General features: G+C 33.8%; 1 non-coding gene across 1 annotated transcript; it reads right to left on the bottom strand.

Moving 5' to 3' along the window:
- Positions 1 to 278: 278 nt before the first annotated feature.
- Positions 279 to 339, bottom strand: LOC123628973. Its single transcript, XR_006731848.1, has one exon. It is a non-coding gene; the product is annotated as a U7 small nuclear RNA (small nuclear RNA).
- Positions 340 to 20,374: the final 20,035 nt, after the last annotated feature.

The raw sequence follows: 20,374 nt of genomic DNA, 5'->3' as shown, positions 1-20,374 counted from the left end.
CTTACCAAGAAAGGGACATGGATTATATGATTTAAAAAGGTCTTCAATGTCTGATATTGAAACAAGAGGTTTTATTCTTAAGATTTGGTTAATCAATACAAAATAAAGCACACATCCAAAATAAAATGCAGAACCAAACAAAAGCCAAAACCTCCACTAATATCTCTTTGTTCAATTGTTCTTATTAATTGAAGTTTTACTACATTCCTTATTCTCAAAGTATTTTATTTTTTAAGAATTTTATTTTTTTTTAAATTTTTTTATTGTTTTTGTGGGGGAAAGTGTTCCAGTGAAAACCAGGAAAACTGCTAGATAAATTTTAAAAGAGCTGTAACACAAGCATTTTAAATGTGCATTTTCATATTAGAAGTTAGTTACCAAGTTAAAATCAGCTTATTAACAGCTAGTTTTCTATGTTTGCCATTTATTATGATTAATTTTCTTGTACATCATTTTATTCTGTCACTGATTTTAAAATTTGCATATAAAACATTTGGATTTTGATAGAAAATGAATACATATTGTGTAGATTGTAAGCATTATCCTCATAGTAAGTGATTTTCTTGAAAGTATCAGATATGTGTATGGGAGGCATGTCTGTGAGTGTCATGTATCCCTGCCTATGTCCATTGTGCCTATGCGTACATGTGAATTGTTGTGTCCTCACGCTTGACGGGGGAGAGAGAAAGAACACTCACCCTAACTTTTATTAAGGAGAGAATTCAAGTAAGTGAGGTATACTAAAACTCAAGGAAGTATATGGCAACTGTTCATTCTGAGTTTAACTTCCAAGGCACAAATTAATGAGACTTTGTTAAATTTTAATTTGAGGTCAGGTTTGGGGAAAAAGTTTCTCTAGTAATTTTTCTTTTTCTATCCACTAAACAATAAGTATATTGACCTATTAAAGGTGTAGTTTCTTTCAAGCATAATTGAATTCCTCAAATATGAAACAATTTTTGGCAACAGGCCTTGATATAATTAAAATAAATTTAATTGAGTCAATTAACTTCTTTAGAAGCACAAGTCTGTTTTTTTTAATCCTGATCTTTGATTACATTTCAAAACCCTTCTTTGTCTTCAGTCCTCTATATTATTATTATTATTATTATTATTATTATCATCGTCATCTTGACTTGGCTAAAGATTTTTATGTAGCATTTTATCAAAAGAAAAAGAACATCAACTTCCTTTTATTGGAAAACTAAAATTATAACTGCATTCAAAATTGTGTTAAAAATATAATCATGCTTTAGCAAACATATTTTTGTTTGTACAATTAACTGTGAGTCATTTGGATATACAGAAAATAAAATGTATGCCTGTCACATATTGATTACCAGTAAGACCTCATCAGTAAGATGGAAAATGATAAAGAAAATATCCTAGGCACCTAAATTTCTTGTCCCTCTCAGTAAATAAATACAGCCATCTTTCAGTAATATTTTCCATTTTGGATATTCACCACCAGGAAGGTAATTTGTGAAAGGCAATCCATCAGTCTTTGTGATTATCTGTTTCTGGACCTATTTGACTTCCTAAGCATAAGACAAAGACAATTGAATCACCACTACAGTTTTTTCCCCCAGCTTTTCCTGCTTTAAGTTGTATTTTAAAATTCCCTTTGTATTTACACATGATATGCTTGACAGATATGTTACAAAGATTGTTATACATGAAGTAGTGTATGTAAAAAAATTATTCACTTTGCTTATGATCCAGTTTATTGTTTTTTGTGTGAAATAACAAGCCGTTCTGTCATGGATGAAAGATCTTGATTTGAGTGTTTACAATGTACAACTCCTTCATGGCTGAAAGCTTCCAGTGATTTCAGTCTTTCTATCACCCATACAAATCCCATATCTGTTATTACATATAGAATCTGATAATAATAGATAAAGATTTATTTTTCAATTATTCGTTGTACTAATTTCCTGATTAAATGTCTCTAGTACCAACAGTGCTCTATCTCTTCATGACCTCTACTATTTCCCTCCCCCACCACCATTTTCCCAGCTGCCATCAGAAAAATGGTTACTTGGCAAGAAAGCACCTTTATATGGACTGGAGCTCTCTGCCTGTAATTAATGGCAAATAATATGCAAAATTAAGGTCTTTTGGTTGGACAACTATTTTGAATTAATATTTTGATTTTTAAAAAATCACTGAAGTTTAAAGACATTATACATTACAATTCTCAATAGTTATACATTTGGGGAAATACCTTATAGTGAATTTTAAGAGTTCATTCTTGAAGTGTTCTTATGAGGAATGAATAAGGCAGATTCTCTCAGTGGAAAATCTGCTCTCTGGGAGGGATCTACTTATGTTGACATTTAGGAACTACTACAGTTCCATTTAATAAAACATTAACATAGTAGTTTAATGGCAGGGGAAAATCTGACTCAATGTCTTTCTTAGCCAAAGAAACAGAATGAATAGTGAAAAATTCTTATTGTCAATGGGACATTTGCAATTAATTACAGCGTCCTTCTTAATCTAGTATCTCACACTATGTGTTATCACCCTTGCAATCTGCATATTAACCTGCACTAATTGGAGCTGTCTTTGTTTCCATTTTGAGAACTGAGAAATGAAAAAGTAATTTGTTTTTTTCAAGGTCACATATCATATCTGTGGTAGAGACTGAAATAAAAATTTATCATTATAGATGATGTGTGATGTGTTTCCTAAGCAATTTATGTCATTATTCTTAGTCAATTCTCTTAGCCACTAAATAATAACCCTGACAAATCAATGAGCATAACTACCAAGCCAAATCTAAAACAGGGAAAGCAATAATAATAAATACGTAGCAGATTCATGGTGCCTGGCACTTTACAAAGTATTTTCACATCCATTATCTCATTTGATTCTCAGAACAACCTTAGAAGTAGTTAAGATAGTATTATTATCTTCATTTTAAAGGTACGTAATGTAAAACTCAGAGAGATTAAATTACTTACCCAAAATCACAGAGCGAGGAAGTGGAAGAATCAGGATTCTAATGTAGATCTGCTTCCAAACACAGTGATCATATTACTAAAACATAGTGTCATCCTAAAACTTGTAATTTGTCTCTAGACAGTTGTCTAAGCATTCTTATGAGAACTCAAACTCCATTATCAGATAACTTCATTTAGTTAAGCATGCCTTAGCAATACTCACAAAATTATGAATAGTAATACGTAAAATATTCAGAAAATAGAATTGAGAAACTCTGTTGTATATGCCTTTTATCCAGTTATTTATCTCACAATAAACTTTCATATCTGTTATTTAGTTATCTGAGAAGAATATTATTAACCATATTTTATATGTAAGGAAAGGGACTCAGTGAGGTTTAATAACTTACCTCAGCACAGTTTTTTTACTTGGTAAAGCCAGGATTTACACCAATGTCTGTTTGTTCTCCAAGGCTTTGTTCTTTCCTAAGCAATGTAAACAATATATAGAAAACGTATTTTGGTATCAAAAGTTTCTTCAGATAGTCACTATTTGTATATTTCATATAAAAATGTTTTTGTTAAATATATGGTTAAACTCTAATTGGGTTTTCTCAGATACTTAAAAATTCAAGATAATAGGTATCTTGCAGAGCTTGAGTTTTGTTTGTGGGGAAGAACTTGATAAGTTTGAGGTATATTCATGCATTTTTTTCTATATTTTGGAATGGATATGAAATAAACATTTGCTGATGATCTACTTTGTATCAAATTCTCTGCTGGGCTCTGAGGAAAAAGAGACACTTAAGGCATGGCTCCTTCTCTTAAAAAGCTAATAGGAAATTCACTCATTTGTTCAAGAAGTATTTATTCATCATCGAATAGAAATATGGTCACACATTAGAAGAGGTGTATATCTACTGAATAGCTCAATTATTCATGAGATAGAAGGGACTTACCTTATGGAGGAATCTAATCACTCTAGTTTATTATTTTTTAAAAGTTCCATGCCAACTTAATAATATTTGTTAATACAATAGAATCACTTTCAAATGTTCTCAAATTGTCAAACTGATCATACTACCCAAAGTGATCTACAGATTCAATGCAATCCCTATCAAAGTACCAATGACATTCTTCACAGAAATAGAAAAAATCCTAAAATTTGTATGTAACCACAAAAGTCTCCAAATAGCCAAACCAGTCCTGACCAAAAAGAGCAAAGCTAGAGTCATCACACTATCTGACATCAAAATATATTAAATACTGCAAAGCCGTAAGAACCAAACAGCATGGTACTGGTATAAAAACAGACACATAGACCAATGGAACAGAAAAAGAGAACCCAGAAATAAATCCACATATTTATAGCCAACTGATTTTTGACAAAAGTAGCAAGAACATACACTGGAGAAAGGATACCCTTTTCAGTAAATGGTGCTGGGAAAAGTAGTTATTCATATGCAGAAAAATAAAACTAGACTCTTATCTCTCACCAAATGGAATAAAAAGTTCAAAATGTATTAAAGATTTAAATTTAAGACCCAAAATTATAATACTACTAGAAGAAAACAGGAAAACCATTTCAGGTCATTGGTCTGGACAAAGATTTTGTGGATAAGACTCTAAAAGCACAGGCAACAAAAGCAAAACTAGACAAATGAGATTATAGCAAACTATAAAGCTTCCATACAGGAAAGGAATCAATCAACAGAGTGAATGAACAACCTATACAATGGGAGAAAATATTTTAAAACTATTCATTTGACAAAGAATTAATATCTAGATTATACAAGGAACTCAAGCAACTCAACAACAACAAAAATCAAATAATCCTATTTAAAAATGGACAAATGATTTCAAGACACATTTCTTGAAAGACGACATGCAATTACACAGTAGAATACTATTTGATCATAAAGAAACAATGAAATCCTGTCATTGGCTGCAATATGGATGAGCGTGGAGGACACTATGTTAAGTGAAATGAGTCAGTCACAGAAAGGCAAATATTTAATGTTCTCACTCATATGTGAGAGCTAAAAAAGTTGTGTTCATAGAAGTAGAGAGTAGAATACTGCTTATTAGAGGCTGGGAAGGGTGTAGATAGTTAATAATATTTTATTGTATATTTTCAAACATCTAGAACTGAAGATTTTGAATGTTCCCAACAGAAAGAAATGATAAATGTTTGAGGTGATGTATATGATAATTACCCTGAATTAATTATACACATTGTATACATATATCAAAACATCACTTTTACTCCATAAATATATATAATTGCATGTCAATTAAAGTAAACAAATGAAAATAAAAATAATTACATGATCAAATAAAACTTGATATGGCTACAAAAGAAGTGCTCCCAAAGAGCAACATTATTTTCACTTGTTCATGCTGCATAATGAATGTGTATTGAGAGTCACTATCTGCCCCAGTTTTGCTTAGTGACACAGTATTTTCACAACCATTAATTACCAATGTTTGAAGGGTTTGGTGATAGTTAAACTTCAATGTGACAACTTGGACCAATTTATACATTGCAGGAAATATAATTGAATCTTATGACAATATATGTCTGTGGTAGTTTTAACTTGTCCCAATAATCTCTGTGTATCCGGTCAAACAAACAAAATGCTCTGTGAAATTGTCTACCTTTATCTCCTGAATTTTGCAAAAAAAAAAAAACATGAATCAATACCCCAGAGGGGATCAAGTTAATCCATAAGAAGAAATACAAGGCTAAAAATAACCAATAAATATCTTCTGTATTCCCCCTCTCTATATATAAAATGCTATATACCTTAGATCATTGCTTTGTTGGCAGAGTTTGTGAAATTAGAAAAACTTTATCTTTATATGCTTCCAGTAATAACACTCAATGTTATTGGTATGAGAATTTCAAGAAACAGTAAGTAAACCATATGACATTCTATCTTCTTTTTTTATCATTGCTGCTGTTGATGTGTCAATAAAAGTTGAAATGTCTGATTCCTCCTAATCTTCAACTGCTTATAGAGTGACACATTTTGTTTACACTTTTAAAATGAATATTTAATTCTTTTCTTCTGTGAACATCAATATTTTTCTCTTCAGCAGATGAATATTGAGTTGGGCAACTTGCCAGCACTCCACAGGAGAATTGGGATCTGGCATCCCTCTCCACTTTCAAAACATGCTCAAGCAAGGCTGCTTGCTCACATAGGGCTCACATTAAAAAGCAAACTCAAAATATCTTCAAACAACACAAGACACCCTGCTTGATGTACTTAAAGAAGGTCAGTAGTCTTTCCCATGCCAAGAAAAGCACATGAATTAAATTTTAGAACATGATTTCATCTACAACTTGCAAAAATGCTTTTATTTAACTGAAAAGTGAAAGAAGAAAGGAGGGTTGTTTCCATTTGCATACATTAACTCAATATGTTCAGTGACGTTAACAACCACGAATTGTTTCGTTCTCTATCGTCCGTGATATAATTTTTTAAAAAAGTTATCAGGCTTTCAAAATGAGACATTTTGTATTTTGGTATTTTTATGATAAAATACACTAACAAAGTTTTTCTACCAACCAAGTCAAGAGTATTTGAAACTCCATAGCAAGTAATGGTAGGTGGAAAAAATGTTAAGGACATACACAAGAACAGCATGTTTCAGCCCTTAATTTTATTACTGTAAATTTATTTTGACTTGTCTTTGGAACCCAGCAGGAACAGAAAAGGGATATTGCATGCAAAACCTCAAAAATAGCTCATTTAAGTGCATAAGATTCTGTAGATATAAATTAAACTCTCTTCAGCTTCAAAGTTTAGAGAGTTTTAAACTAAATCATTAGATTTCTCTTTTGTTACCAATGACATGTTTCCATCTATTACCTTTTCTCATTCTTTCTACTTTTGGACATACAAATTTGTACAAAGAGAAGAGACTGAACCCAATTTTATACACTTGAAAGTTCTTGTCCAATTCACTTTGTGTGAACCAGGACTATATACATGGTCCAAAAAAGAGGCAGAGTGTTAAGGTTTTGAAGTGACCAGTATAATCAGTTAGAGTTGTCCATCTAATTGCCTAAGAACTTTTTGTACAATCACAGAATAAGGCTGTAGCAACTTACCAACTCAATAGTTTGAAAAAATTGAAATTTTAGTAAGTCATTAATGTAATTATTTATATTTATTGAATGCCTACTGTGTGCAGTGCACTGGGACCTACTCTAACAAATTTACAATATCAAACTGGTTTGAATGTTATTTTTTTTGGAATTTTTAACCAGTTATTTGACATAATATGGACATGACCCAAGTTCTAGAAGATCAACCTTCTTGAGTCTTATTTATTCTTCATATATTGTTGTCCCATTAGGAATTTTTTAGAACATGCGGATATGAAAATATATGAAGTTAATTTCTTATTTTAATTTTCTTATCTCTGTTAATTCTGAAGCTCAGAAGTCTGTAGTCAGTTGACTAATTCTTCATCTTCACCTCTTATACTCAGGCAATAAATAAGTCTTGTTAATATTTCTTAGACATGCCTGTACCTTGAATTTCATTCCCAGGGAGAATACCTTGTTCTAAAACACTATTCCCCTTTGGTTGGATTATTACAGTTTACTGCTCCCTACAGTCTGTTTTCTCTCTGATTAAGCCCACCCAGTAGATTATGGCTAGTTTAATTTCCATTAAATAATATCCCCATCATGTCATTCATCTCAAAAACCTATCCTATTTCCCTACTGAATAGTATTATCTGCATGGCTTCCAAGGCCTTCCATAACTGGATGAGCCTTAGCTTAGTAGTTAAAGTCAATTTTACACTTTTCCATAACAAATACTTTGCTTCAGTCAGGCTATTTTCTCCACTGTGCTGCCCATGTTATCCAAATAAACATCAACATTCGATAAGGTCACATCTCCTCCGTGAATTCTCTCCATGCTACAGCCTGCACTAAGTAGTCTCCTTCTCAACTCTCCGATAAGACACTTTATGACTCCTATGTCTCTCTGTATTGGCACTTAATATTATAATCATGAATATAAAAATTATTTAAAACATTAACTTATTTTCATTGTATCTTCCTATACAAATTAGAAGCTCTTTGAGGGCACAGGACATTATTTCTTATTTCTTTCACATGCTCTACAGAACCTAGCATATCATTACACCCTTAATAGATCCTCAGTGAGTCTCTGTTGACAAAGAGACCATCAATATTTGTCGATAAAGAGTGTTAAATAAGTTAAATATCATTTCTGGATTTTAACTTGTTGCCACTAGACTGTTCACCAGCTAAAATATACCTTCTTCCATCATTTAATTTAACAAAAATTTTTCCTTGTTTTGTATAGCCTGTCCATTTGTAAAACTTTATCAAAATTGAGCTAATAATTTATGCTATAAAACAGACTGATGACTTTGTGATTCTGAATATTGTGCAGATTGACAGTTATCATCTGTTTTGTACTTTGGCAGATGATAGATCAGATATGCCTTCATTTTTCTTTTTACTGTCGCATGTGTGACCTCCACATTCTAAAATGCATGGTTTACAATAATGTATAACATATCTGTATTTTTGAGTTATGGTCTTAATCATAGACTTTCAGAATAGGAAAGAGTCTTAAAGTTTATCTATTCATAACTCAAATGACCTAATGCTTGAATCTCTCATATAAAATTTATTCATTTATTCAATGCATACTCACTGAATAGCTCCCATGTACTAGCCACTCAAGCAGACAGTACTTGACTATAGGTGGTGACTTGCAACTCTCTACTGTGTGAAACTGACCCATCCATCTTAGAATGCTCTGCTGGAGAGGTTTCCCTTGTATTTCAATGAAATCTGCTCTCTAAATTTCCTTTGTTTATCTAATTTTAGTTATTAGAACAACATAAAACAATTCTAGTCTCTTTTCTGTAGGTCGATCCATCAAATATTTAAAATAGTTCTCATGCTACCCTAGAGTGATGTTTCTCTTCTTCCTGTCACACTACCTCAACTTCTTCCACAGTTTCTAAAACTGACATAGCTTCAAGTCTCCTCACCACCCTGCATTCTACCATAAATATATTCTGGTGTAATTTTTATCAAGCCTATCAGATCTAATGACCATATTGTGCAGCATTTCTCTTTACTGAAATTAAATTCATAGATAAAATAACCTACATACGCACATCATCTATAACAATCTATATATTTCCTAAAGTTTAATATAAAGAAGAAATGCAATGAAATTTATAGTAAAATGTTTTTCAGTGTATAAGTTACAGCAAAACTTGAAGACAAAAAACACCCTCCCCAAATTTTCAATTTCCCATGGGGAGCAGCAGAGCCACCCCCACAACACACTGACAATGCTCTCTTCTAATGTGTCTAGAGGTCTTTAAAATAAGGTGGCTAATTTTGAATGCACTACATCACATATAATCTGACTTACTCATAAAGAATAAAATTATCAGTAGATTCATTCTATGTATTGCATTCATATTATTACAGCCTAAGATCAGAGGACCTTTCTTATTCATTCTTTGGGCTTACTATTAAGTAAAATTCCAAAGTCCTTTAACCTGGGTTTCTAAGTGTGAAACCATGTCTCTTTAATTTTATACTTATATATTTTAAATATGCAAATATAACACATATTTCCATTAAACATAACCATGCTAAATTTGGAACGCTGCCTGAATCTATTGATATTTTTGAATCCCATTTCTGTTATGTATCATATTCATTATGCTTCCTAGTTTAATTTTTTCTACAAATTTGATAAATATTCTTTTTATATACTTGTCAAAAAGAAAAAAAAATACTAGGAGAGAGAGAACCCCATAGGGAACCTCTAGGCAATAAACTGAGAATATATGGAATAGTTGAGACAATATGGCTAACAGTTTTAGAATGCTCACTCAAGAGTCACATTGTTGGGTCCAAATGAAAGCTTTGCTACTTTACTGGCTGTGAAAACTCAGAAAATTCTGTGCCTCAGTTTCTTCATCAACCAAATGGGGTTGAATGTAGTATTACTATGCAGTTGTTTTAAAGAAAAAGATAATGTACTACAGGTCTGGTGCATGTTAAATGGTCAGTAAGTATTTGAATGGCTCAAAACCTCAAGCCATGTAGTTTTTGCTCTGTGTTGAGTCAGCATTGTATTGGTACAAACAACTGTGTACAAGTCTGAGAAACATATTTTCCTGGTGTATAAATTATGCATTGCTGTGGGACAAATTAACCCAAAACATAGTGGCTTTTAAAAAACAAATATTTATCTCTCAGTTTTTGTGGATCAGGAAAATCTAGGCACAACTTCTCGAGGTAACTCTGGCTCAAAGTCTTTCATCAGGTTGCAATCAAGGTGCCAGCTGGGGATTCCAAGCTCACTCATGTGAGCAAAAGGCAGGCCTCAGGTCTTTGCTGGCTGTTGGCTTACCTCAATTCCTTACCATGTGAATCTCTCCAAAGGCAACTCACAACATGGCAGTTGGCTTCTCTCAGAGTGAGCCAGTGAGAAAACAAGAGAGAGAAAGAACGATGAATGTCACAGTCTTTTGTAACCTACTCATGAAAGTGACATTCCATCACTTTTGCCATATCCTATTGATTAGAATAAAGTCATTAGGCTAGCCCACAATAAATGGGAGGGGATTACATAATGGCATAGACACTAGGAGGCAGGGATTATTGAAGACCATCTTAGAAGATGCCTACCACACCTAGTGAGTTGCTGGCAGGTTGAGATAGGAAGGCTGGAGACCATCTCTGTTCTGAGGTCTTCATCCCACCCATCCAGATTTAGGGTAGCTTTCAAAATCACTCACTGGCCAGGCACTGGGATTGTAGCATACTGGCTTACTTGTTCCAATCTTCCTGCCCCGCTCATCCTCTCTCTTGGTACTGGAGAAGACCTCAGGAAAAATATTGTAGTGGACACAGTGTGATGGAGGAAAGGAAACTGCCTGGGTTAGACTCTCAGCCCTGTCACTTATTAGCCACTTATTTCACTTTACTAAACCTGAAAAATTGAAAGAATTCCATCATGCAAGTTTGTTGTGTAGAATATAGATAATATATGTAAAATCCATAGCACAACTCAAGTTATCAACAAATGGAGGCTATTATAATTAAACATATAAAATATACCTATATAATAAATGTATATATATGTAACTATATGTACAAAACATATGATGTGATATGTATATATAAAAATATCAGAAAATACAGAATTATTGTAGAATATACCCACAAGTCCTGGCAAAAGGCCTGACACATAGAACTTACCCAATAATTGTGTGGTAAATGAATTTGCCCTGCTCTCTTGGTCCCTCTGTTTGGTCTTTTTGTCACAAGAGAATGTCAATTCCTTTAAAGCAAAAACTGTCTTGTTAATCCTTGTATTTCCTACCTTATAATCCCTTCATAGTACATCACAGGCATTTAATAAATCCTTGTTCAGTAAAAACAATCATTAATCATTTACATTGTTGTCTACTTAATTCCCCTAGCATCTTTGCCACTTTTCTTCAATTTGTTCACAAGGATATCAGTGAGCAATTTCAAATACATGTTCCATAGTTGGTCTCTTCAGTTAGAGGATATATTATAAAACAGTTGTGTCTTCTTTAAGTTATATTCCTGACGATAGTATGATAAGTTCTCCCTGGAGGAAATTCAGATATTGTCAAAAATCAATGTTCTACAATTTTGCTTTTTCCTTTTCCTCATTTTCCTTTTAAAATATTTTAATCATTTTCTTCCCTTCTATTACTCTATTCTTTATGTCCTTGTCTTGTAAGTAACCCTCCCTATTTTTTATTCCATTAATCTTAATGATAACAAGTCAATATAATACTTTAATATATATTTATATATTTATATTGCAAGAGTCCTGTTGGGAGAGGAATCTCTGGAATGATCTCTAATGGTAGCATTTATGATATTTTGGCACCTAAAGGGGGAGAAACTTATAGAAATGTTGGAGTTTTCCTCTCTCTCCCTTACATCTCAACATTCCTTACTCTACTTTATATCTACCTATGATAAGTAGGACTTTAGGCATTCTAAATAATGGTGATTATTTCTGTACAGAGTTCACAGAAAATAATTGATTTACATATTTATGTGCCTTCTTTATATAATTAATTGAGGTGGCTTTTAAAAATAAAATTCAAAAAAATGAAAATCAGAATCCAGAAAGAGAAAAAGTTGATATAGTTGCTATGATTACCATATTTGGATATGTTCTTCCTAGCAGCCAAATAGAGAAAAGTAAATTATTTTTAGTGTATTGAACATATACTATGTGTCAGGAACTTTGTAGAGACTATGATATTATATCTATCTTCACTATAACTATGGAGAGTAAGTATTATAGCTCTCTTTTTACAGATGAAGTTACTTAGGTTGGAAAAACTGTCTTGCCCATTGTCAAAAAACTGAACCTCTAAGTGGAGCCAAGATTCAAATCAAGGACTCTCTGACTTCATAGCCTGCACTCATATAGTTCTCATGGTCAGAAAGGAGGAACTATAACAACAAAGAGATAAAATCTTTTTGGCATTATATTATAAAATTAATTTGCTGTGTGACATTGTATAAAGGGGACATTGAGCAATATGATGAGCAGTGCCCTTCATAACAGATTTACAATAAATGCAGATGAGATACTCTTCTAGCTGTTTGGCTATTTTTAATGACCTTTGATAACTGCCTAAAGCATAAAATTAAAGTTCACGTGAGTGAAACTGATTCAGCAAGTACTAACATAATCTGATCCTATGATACAGTCTTCTGGTGGCCTAAGGTGATTCAAGAATAAAACTTAGAGTGTGTGAATCAGCCTTCAGAATGCTAACTATTGTATTTTATTAGTAAGGGTTTTGATAGAGGCTGAATTCGTTTGTTCATTCATTCATCAAATGCATATGGGCTATTTACATGACAGGCACTGTGCTAGGTCTGGGGATCAAATATATTTTTTAAAAATGTTTCTACCTCAAAGGGGCTTGCAGTTATTTTAAAATAAGACAAATTAATGACTGTAATCAAGTAAATTAATTGCTATAATGGAAGTATGTACATATTGTACAAAAGGAGATGCCCTTAAACCTATCTGGCAGAGTAGAATAAATTATCATAGTGGAGCTAGCATTTGAGATAAGATTCAAAGGATAACTACAACGTTGCCAGGCAGACAAGGAGATGCTCCCCAGACAGTAGACAATCTGGGGAAAGGAATGCCCAGATAGAGGCATTTCCATTACATTCTCTGATGAGATGGAAGAACAGTCTATGTGGCTTATTATGGGCAGGTCCATAGGCTTGTGAAATCTAGATACTAATAATAGCTATCATTTACTAAGTATTTACTTGTATAAATTAAATTAATCAATTAAAGAAACTTAATAATTTTTCAGTGGGTAAAGTGAGTCAAAGAGAGGTCAAGTAAGTCGCCTAAGGACACATAGTTTGTTTTGTTTTTTATAGAGTCCACATTATCAACTACTGTGCCATAATAATGTAGTAAGGTTCTATATTACGAAAGTTGAGAAACTTGACCAGTATTTTCATCCAGATGAAATGACATCCCACTTTCTCACCAATGTAGTGTGCGGCAATATCTGAAGGAACAGCCAGGTGTTGTTTAAGAAGTACATTCAGATCAACTCTGGTATACTTGGACAAGTGCTCCCTTCTCCCTTCAGAGTCCTAAGTTCTAACAGAACATGGCATAGATGAATTTCGCTCAGAAAATGATCAAAAAAACAGTTACTACACACTTTCTGTGAAGGTAGAAAACCCATGTGAAGTTTGATACAAAGCAGCCATTTCCCACTGTTTTTCCCAAATGCTGCAAAATGATCCCCCAAATGCTCCCCACCCTACAAAAGTAACTAAATAAGTTACCAACCTGCTAGAAGTAATTGTGAATTGGCTGGCTAAATTTTGGAAGATATCTTTCAAAAACAATGGCTTTAGGATTTCACATAGTAAATGTTGAGACATTCTTTTTGACAGTAATTTGCTAATGAGGCCACTCTAGTTCTTGACAGTAAAGTCATACCATCAACATACACATAGACACTAAATATTTTATACACAAACGACACAGGAAAATTCAATCTATCTAAAAGTACTATCAACCCATTAAGTTGTATATTGAAGATAATGTCAGCTAAGATATAATACTATTTGATACCACTTGAAACAATGGTCTTTCAGGGTACTATTGCAGTCTCCTCTAATTATTATATGGTATTAAAATGCCCACTTTAAGTTAGCATTAAATGCCGAGGTTCTACTTTAAACTTATGCTACCCTATCCTAGCTGATGCTTGTCCTTGGAGTTATAATGACAGACCAGAGCTGGAAGCAGCCTTTTGTGATTTGGGCTAGATGTCTCCACAGCTGAAAAACATAGCAATGGTTGACGGTAGAGTATTGTGCTTCTGATCCAATTGTAAAATGTTTTCTGGGGCTGTCTATCACATCACTCAATCTATAGTTTTGCAGGAATAACCTTTTGGAAAATGGAGTGGATGATATTTTGAATATATCTAGATAGAATCATAGCAGAAGCAACTAAAGAGTAAACAATTTGACAAACTCTAAAATGTCAGGTAGAAAAAAAAGGTCTTCCTTTCAACCTGTGTTAAATTAAGAGGTGGCTGGTCAAATAGCATGAAGAGTTCTGATGCAGCAATTAGACAAATATCTAGGGTCTCTAAAATTTCATTCTGCAATTATTCAGCAAATAGTTATGAGTACTTCTATGACATATTAGACACTGGAGATGCAGTCGTGAGCACAGTGGACACCACCTCCACCCTCATGAAGTGTTTGTTCAAACTGTTAGTGGATATAGACGTTAAAAAAGAGCCACAGAAATAATCGTGCAAATTCAGTTGAGATAAATGCCACAAAGTAATATTACAAGGATCTTGATGTATAATGGGGAACAGAGATATGACCTATTCTGGGCAGTCAAGGAGAGTTTCTCTAAGAAAGTGACATTTTATCTAAAATCTGAAGGATAAAGAGTTAACAAGCTAAGGCATTTATGGTGGGTAAAAGGTGGGAAGACCTACAGGGAGAAAGCTTTCCAGGCAGAGAGAACAGCATGCCAAAAGGATATGAGGCATGACGTTATTTAACATCAGGGAGGAAATTTTGAAAGGACAGTGTGGCTGGAGCAAAAATGTAATGAGAACGAGGTGAAATGTGGGTGGAGAACATAGGTCATATCATGCGTGGCCTTGTAGGCTCTGTTAAGGGTTTTGATCTTTATCCTAAGACAACAGGAAAACATTGTCCTGTTTAAGTTAGTGCAGTGACATGGGCAGATTTGCATTTTGCAAACAGCACTCTGGCTACAGTATGGAGAATTGAATGGAGGAAGAGTGGTTGCAGGAAAATCACTTAGGAGGCTATTGTAGTTGTCCAGGCAAGATAAAACAGTAGTTTGGGAAAGGGTGGTAGCAGTAGAGATATTAAGAATTGAATGAATTTGAGAAAGGTAGAAGATTAAATATTGAACCTGAGGATAAGGGAAGGATGTTTGTCAAGGATAATTGTTAGGATTCTGGTTTGTACAGCTGGATGGATGGTGGTGCTATTCGTTAAGACAGGGAACAATAAAAGTTCAGGTGCATGGAGGTTGAAATCAAGATTTTGAGCTTATACGTTGTGAATTTGAAGTTCTGTTTTGATATCAAGAAGTCTGACACATAGGTTTGGGATGGATATATACAATTAGGATATATGATGCATTTGAATCTAGGGGTAGGTTGGTATCAAAGGCAGGGGAAATAATAACTGGGTATCTATATCCAGTTAAAACATTACAAAGCATGGAAGAGAATGGATTCTCAATCAGCTCTGTGGACATGATCTCACTCAGGTCTTCCTTATGTACCTATCTAATATCAGAGCCTGATCCATATCCTTTGTTCAGCCACTTCTATCCAATTTAACTACTATCAACAGATTGGGAATGCCCTAAATCCAAAAAAAATCAATTCTTCTTCATATATATTTATGATTACACATTTATATCGATAGCTATTAGCAATATGAATCAAATCTGGCTGCTTGATAGAATGAACCCTTCCAAACTGCCCCTTGATGATATACTAACATGCTATAACATTATTTTTACAATACATTTTTCCCATGTTAATATTCATCTCTAGGTTGGCAAAAGAATAAAGATGGATGAGCTGTATGTGAGTAGACAAGTAGCCAGCTTTACAAATTATTTATTCCTGTGTGTACCAGTTTTTAGTAATGGTGAATACATGCACTATAGTGGACGTTCAAAAACCTCCATTAGCATAGCTATCAAGTTGTCTTTATAAAGTTAAATAAAGGAAAGTAAGGAAAGCAGTTAGGGTTTAATAGAAATTTATTAAGTGCTTGTAATCTGCCAGACACTGTTCCTAGTGCTATATATGTATTAACTCATTTAAACCCCAAAACAACTCCATGGCAGAAGTGCTATTATTATCCCCATTAATAAATAACAGAATAAATGCAAAGGGAGTATTATAACTGGCCCAATTCCTAGGCCAGGAAGCTACAGAACCAGAATTCAAACCGTGTTATCTGGCTGCAGAGCCAATTCAACCACTACAGTGTAGTACTTCCCAGAAAACATATAACTAGCACTGAATCTACCCTCTCATGAAACCAAGTCCATGCCTGGACTCTGACACATTTTTCTTCTTAGTAAAGTTGGAGAGGGGTAGGGAAAAGAAGAGGTGATAAAGTCAACACTGCCTCTTTACCTACAATTCTGTTTACAGTAAATGTACTAATGTGATAAATCTTTCCTTTCTTACCACATCTGACAGCATATGCCTGTAGTAGTAACCATCGTAGGGGAAACATAGCCTGCTGCATCATCTACACCAGTTTTTCCATCATGAACTTTGAAGGAATCCTCTGATCTGACTACAAACCAGGCTCACTGCTTATCTTAGACTTGACAAGGTCACAGCTTGAAATGGTATGACTGTACTATAATTATAGATTAAGTGAAAATGTATTCAATTTAATAATTCAAGAATAGTTTGCCTTGTTTCTGTTATAAATAACAGGGTATTATTACCACATACTTTTTAAAGCAAGCCTAATTATGTTTCATTTTTTAGTGTCTTACATTTATACTTGTTCATAAACATAATGCAAGGGCTATACATACACATGTAAAGAAGATGTCACAAAATATTTTTAAAGAAGGCCTTGTTTTATATCTATATGCAATATATTGGAAATGATTATGAAATCCCATTTCTAAACACAAATTCCTCCATACCTGAGAATCTGCTCCAATTTGTAAATCCTGTATTCATAAGCAACATTTATTTTCCAGTAGAAGATTGTATAAAAGAAACTTTTAGAATAGAATATTTCTACAGACTTGTTACTTACCCACCAGTCTTACTGCTTACTCATCTTTTCTCTCAACTTTCTGGCCTTTGTTCTGAGATTATTTTAGTTTTGGACCTAAAAATAGTAACATTTGCAAAATAATTTGGATCACATTTAATAATAAGCTTATATTCATGATTCCACTGTGAAATAACAAGTCTTCTTTCCTAATTTTAAATTGGTAATCTAACTTGGTTATTGGCTAGACAATTCCTTTTCTTCATTTATAGATTAAAAAGATAGACACAGTTGTCCGGTAGGCTAAAAAGAAACATACATAAATATAGATAGATAAATAGATAGATATGGATAATAATAATGCCACCTAACTTGTTAGAAGTTATATAGATATAGATATCTATGTTGATCAATATTGAGCTATATATCTATATCTATATAACTTCAAACAAGTTATGTAAAGTTGTTACAATTCAAATCCTTCACTTTCTCCACTTCAAGTAATTTGATTTCAAAATATCTTACTTTTACTTTTTAGATATTTTATTTTCATTTCTCTCTCTTGTTCTTTTTACATATAAACAGGTTAATCACAAGTTTTTATAAACCATTTACTGCATACTTAGAACTTTGTGATGGTATAAAATAAGTAGAATACATTAACTAACTTCTTGAGAAGTTTACAATCTGATTGAGAAAACAAAATTTAAACACATTAAGTAATTAGAGAACAGCTTGAGACAGTGCCCTGAAGGGGAATCTGGAGGAGGGAGACAGGCTAGGCTAATACAAAGCAAAAAGCAGCAATAAACATAGATATAGATTGGTAAGGACTGAGAAGATGTTTACAGTCATATACACAATGGCCCTCAGAGATAACAGAAGTACCTAATTGAGACCCTGACACTCAGAGGGCTATGCAGATACCTGAAATTTTTATTGCCATACCATTGCATCTACCACTTCAACACCACATGCACTGTTTATGACTTTATATATTAGCTGACATTGTGTTTTCCTAAATATGCAAGCAATCAGATACAAAGAACAGTTCAAAATTGCAAGTTGCTACACAAAACTTTACATTTCCCAACATTACTTGCCTCTGATCTGGAAGTTGTTTGTACATCCTTAGGTAAGCTCAGGGAAATTTGAAAGCATAGACACAAAATGAAATGTGTTTCAGGTGTAATATTCTAGATAAAATTAACACACCTCATTTATCAATACAAAATAGTAACCTGACCAGTGACTACAGACACATTATTATATATAAATATTTCATATTTATATTAACAAAATAGTGGACAGACATAACAGGACTATTTATATTGCTGTTATTTTTACCAAAAATAAGAAAGAATATATATTACATTTCATAAATATTACTTAAATGGAATTTGTAAAAATATGTCTCAGAGATTATATATTTGCCTTCAAATATATGGAAAATGCATATAATTTATATCAGTATTCATTTATTTTATGAGTTGTAGTTATCTTCCAGAAACTAATAAGGCATAATACCAGGGGTAGTTTACATGGTTTTAAGGCAAAGGAAACAGAAAAATTTCATTTGTTGAATAATATAGAGTAGTCATCAGTCACAAAAGTATTGGAGTCAGACAGGGATTCACTTCCTGACTTTAGCATTTACTAGCTGTGTGACCATGGAGTCGTCACTAACCTTTCTGAGCCTCAGTTCCCTCATTTTAAATCATGGCAATAAAACTAGAACCAACCTTACAAAGTTATTGTGAGGCTAAATGTACATAAAGCATTTAGCATATGAAGTGTTTAGCATAGCCATTTAGCCCATAACACAAATAGGCTTTCAATAAATAATAGCTGTTATGAGCATTATATTTACAATTGAAATATATTTGTTTATAGGATATATATATATTTCATACACTTTTGTTATATCTGTGTTACATAAGACAAAATTGCTGATATATCCCAAGATTTTCAGCCTATTTTGTTCTACCACAATAGTAAAAGTACACCATGAAGTCTTATAAAATATCAGTTTTTCTAAGTTAGAATTTTTTTTAAAAAATCAAGAAAATAAAACCTTAATGGTAGGTTAAATTAAAGGAATTTGTGGTCAGTTATTCTCTAGTAATGTCATTTCTAATTATGAAGTCATCAACAATTTTTTCTTTGTCGGATTACTCCCAATCCAACACCCTCATCCTCCTCTTGACATGGCATTAAACATGGGGAGGACTATTAAGAGGCGGGTAGTGGGCACTGGGATGCAGCAGCCAGACAGGAGCGATGGGGAAGGAACCACAGTTTTTGTACTCGGAGTTTGGGCACTTGAAGTAAGGTTGTGAAAAGAGTAGGGAAAAGGGTAGGGGGAAGCAGCAATAAAGCAGCTCTCACTATGGCATCTGATTGATCAGAAAACTTAACCCATCGTCACACCCACAGCCACTGAACCAAGACGTTCTTGTGGAGGAGGATTGAGGCCTATGCAGAGCTGATATCAGCCACCAGCCTCTCGGAGCAAGGCATCACTGTGTAACTGAGTATGCATGGGTGTGGGCCTGCCACTGGATTGGCTAGCTGCCTTGAAGCTGCAGAGTAGACACAGACCATGTGAGTCCTGAGTTTGTCAAACTCATGCCCCGTCTGAACTACTCACAGCACTGTGCCATGTAACTACTCTTGGAATTTCTTCCTCACCATCTGTGCCTGTGGAAATCCTGTGCTTTCCTCAGGGCTCTGTCCCAACGTCCCAAGGGGCCTCCCACACAAGAAAGGGCTCTTCCCGGACTCCTGGAACTGAAGGTTTGGGCTGAACTTTCCCTCCTTGGAGAGGGAGTGAGGTACCCCTCACCTGGACCTCTCGTCCTCCTCTTGACCCCCTCAAGGGCTACAAAATTCTAGAGAAGTCCATGTCTTAGAGGAACAACCTCCTCCTCACCCCTCAACCCCACATCCCCACATCCCCACCCCCATCATCATTGCTGGAGGTTCCTGAGGCTACTTTTGACCAAACAGGCTCTGATACCAGTTGGGAGGA

This window comes from Lemur catta, chromosome X, assembly GCF_020740605.2.
Source record: "Lemur catta isolate mLemCat1 chromosome X, mLemCat1.pri, whole genome shotgun sequence".
NCBI lineage: Eukaryota > Metazoa > Chordata > Mammalia > Primates > Lemuridae > Lemur > Lemur catta.
This window is presented reverse-complemented; position numbering and strand designations above follow the sequence as displayed.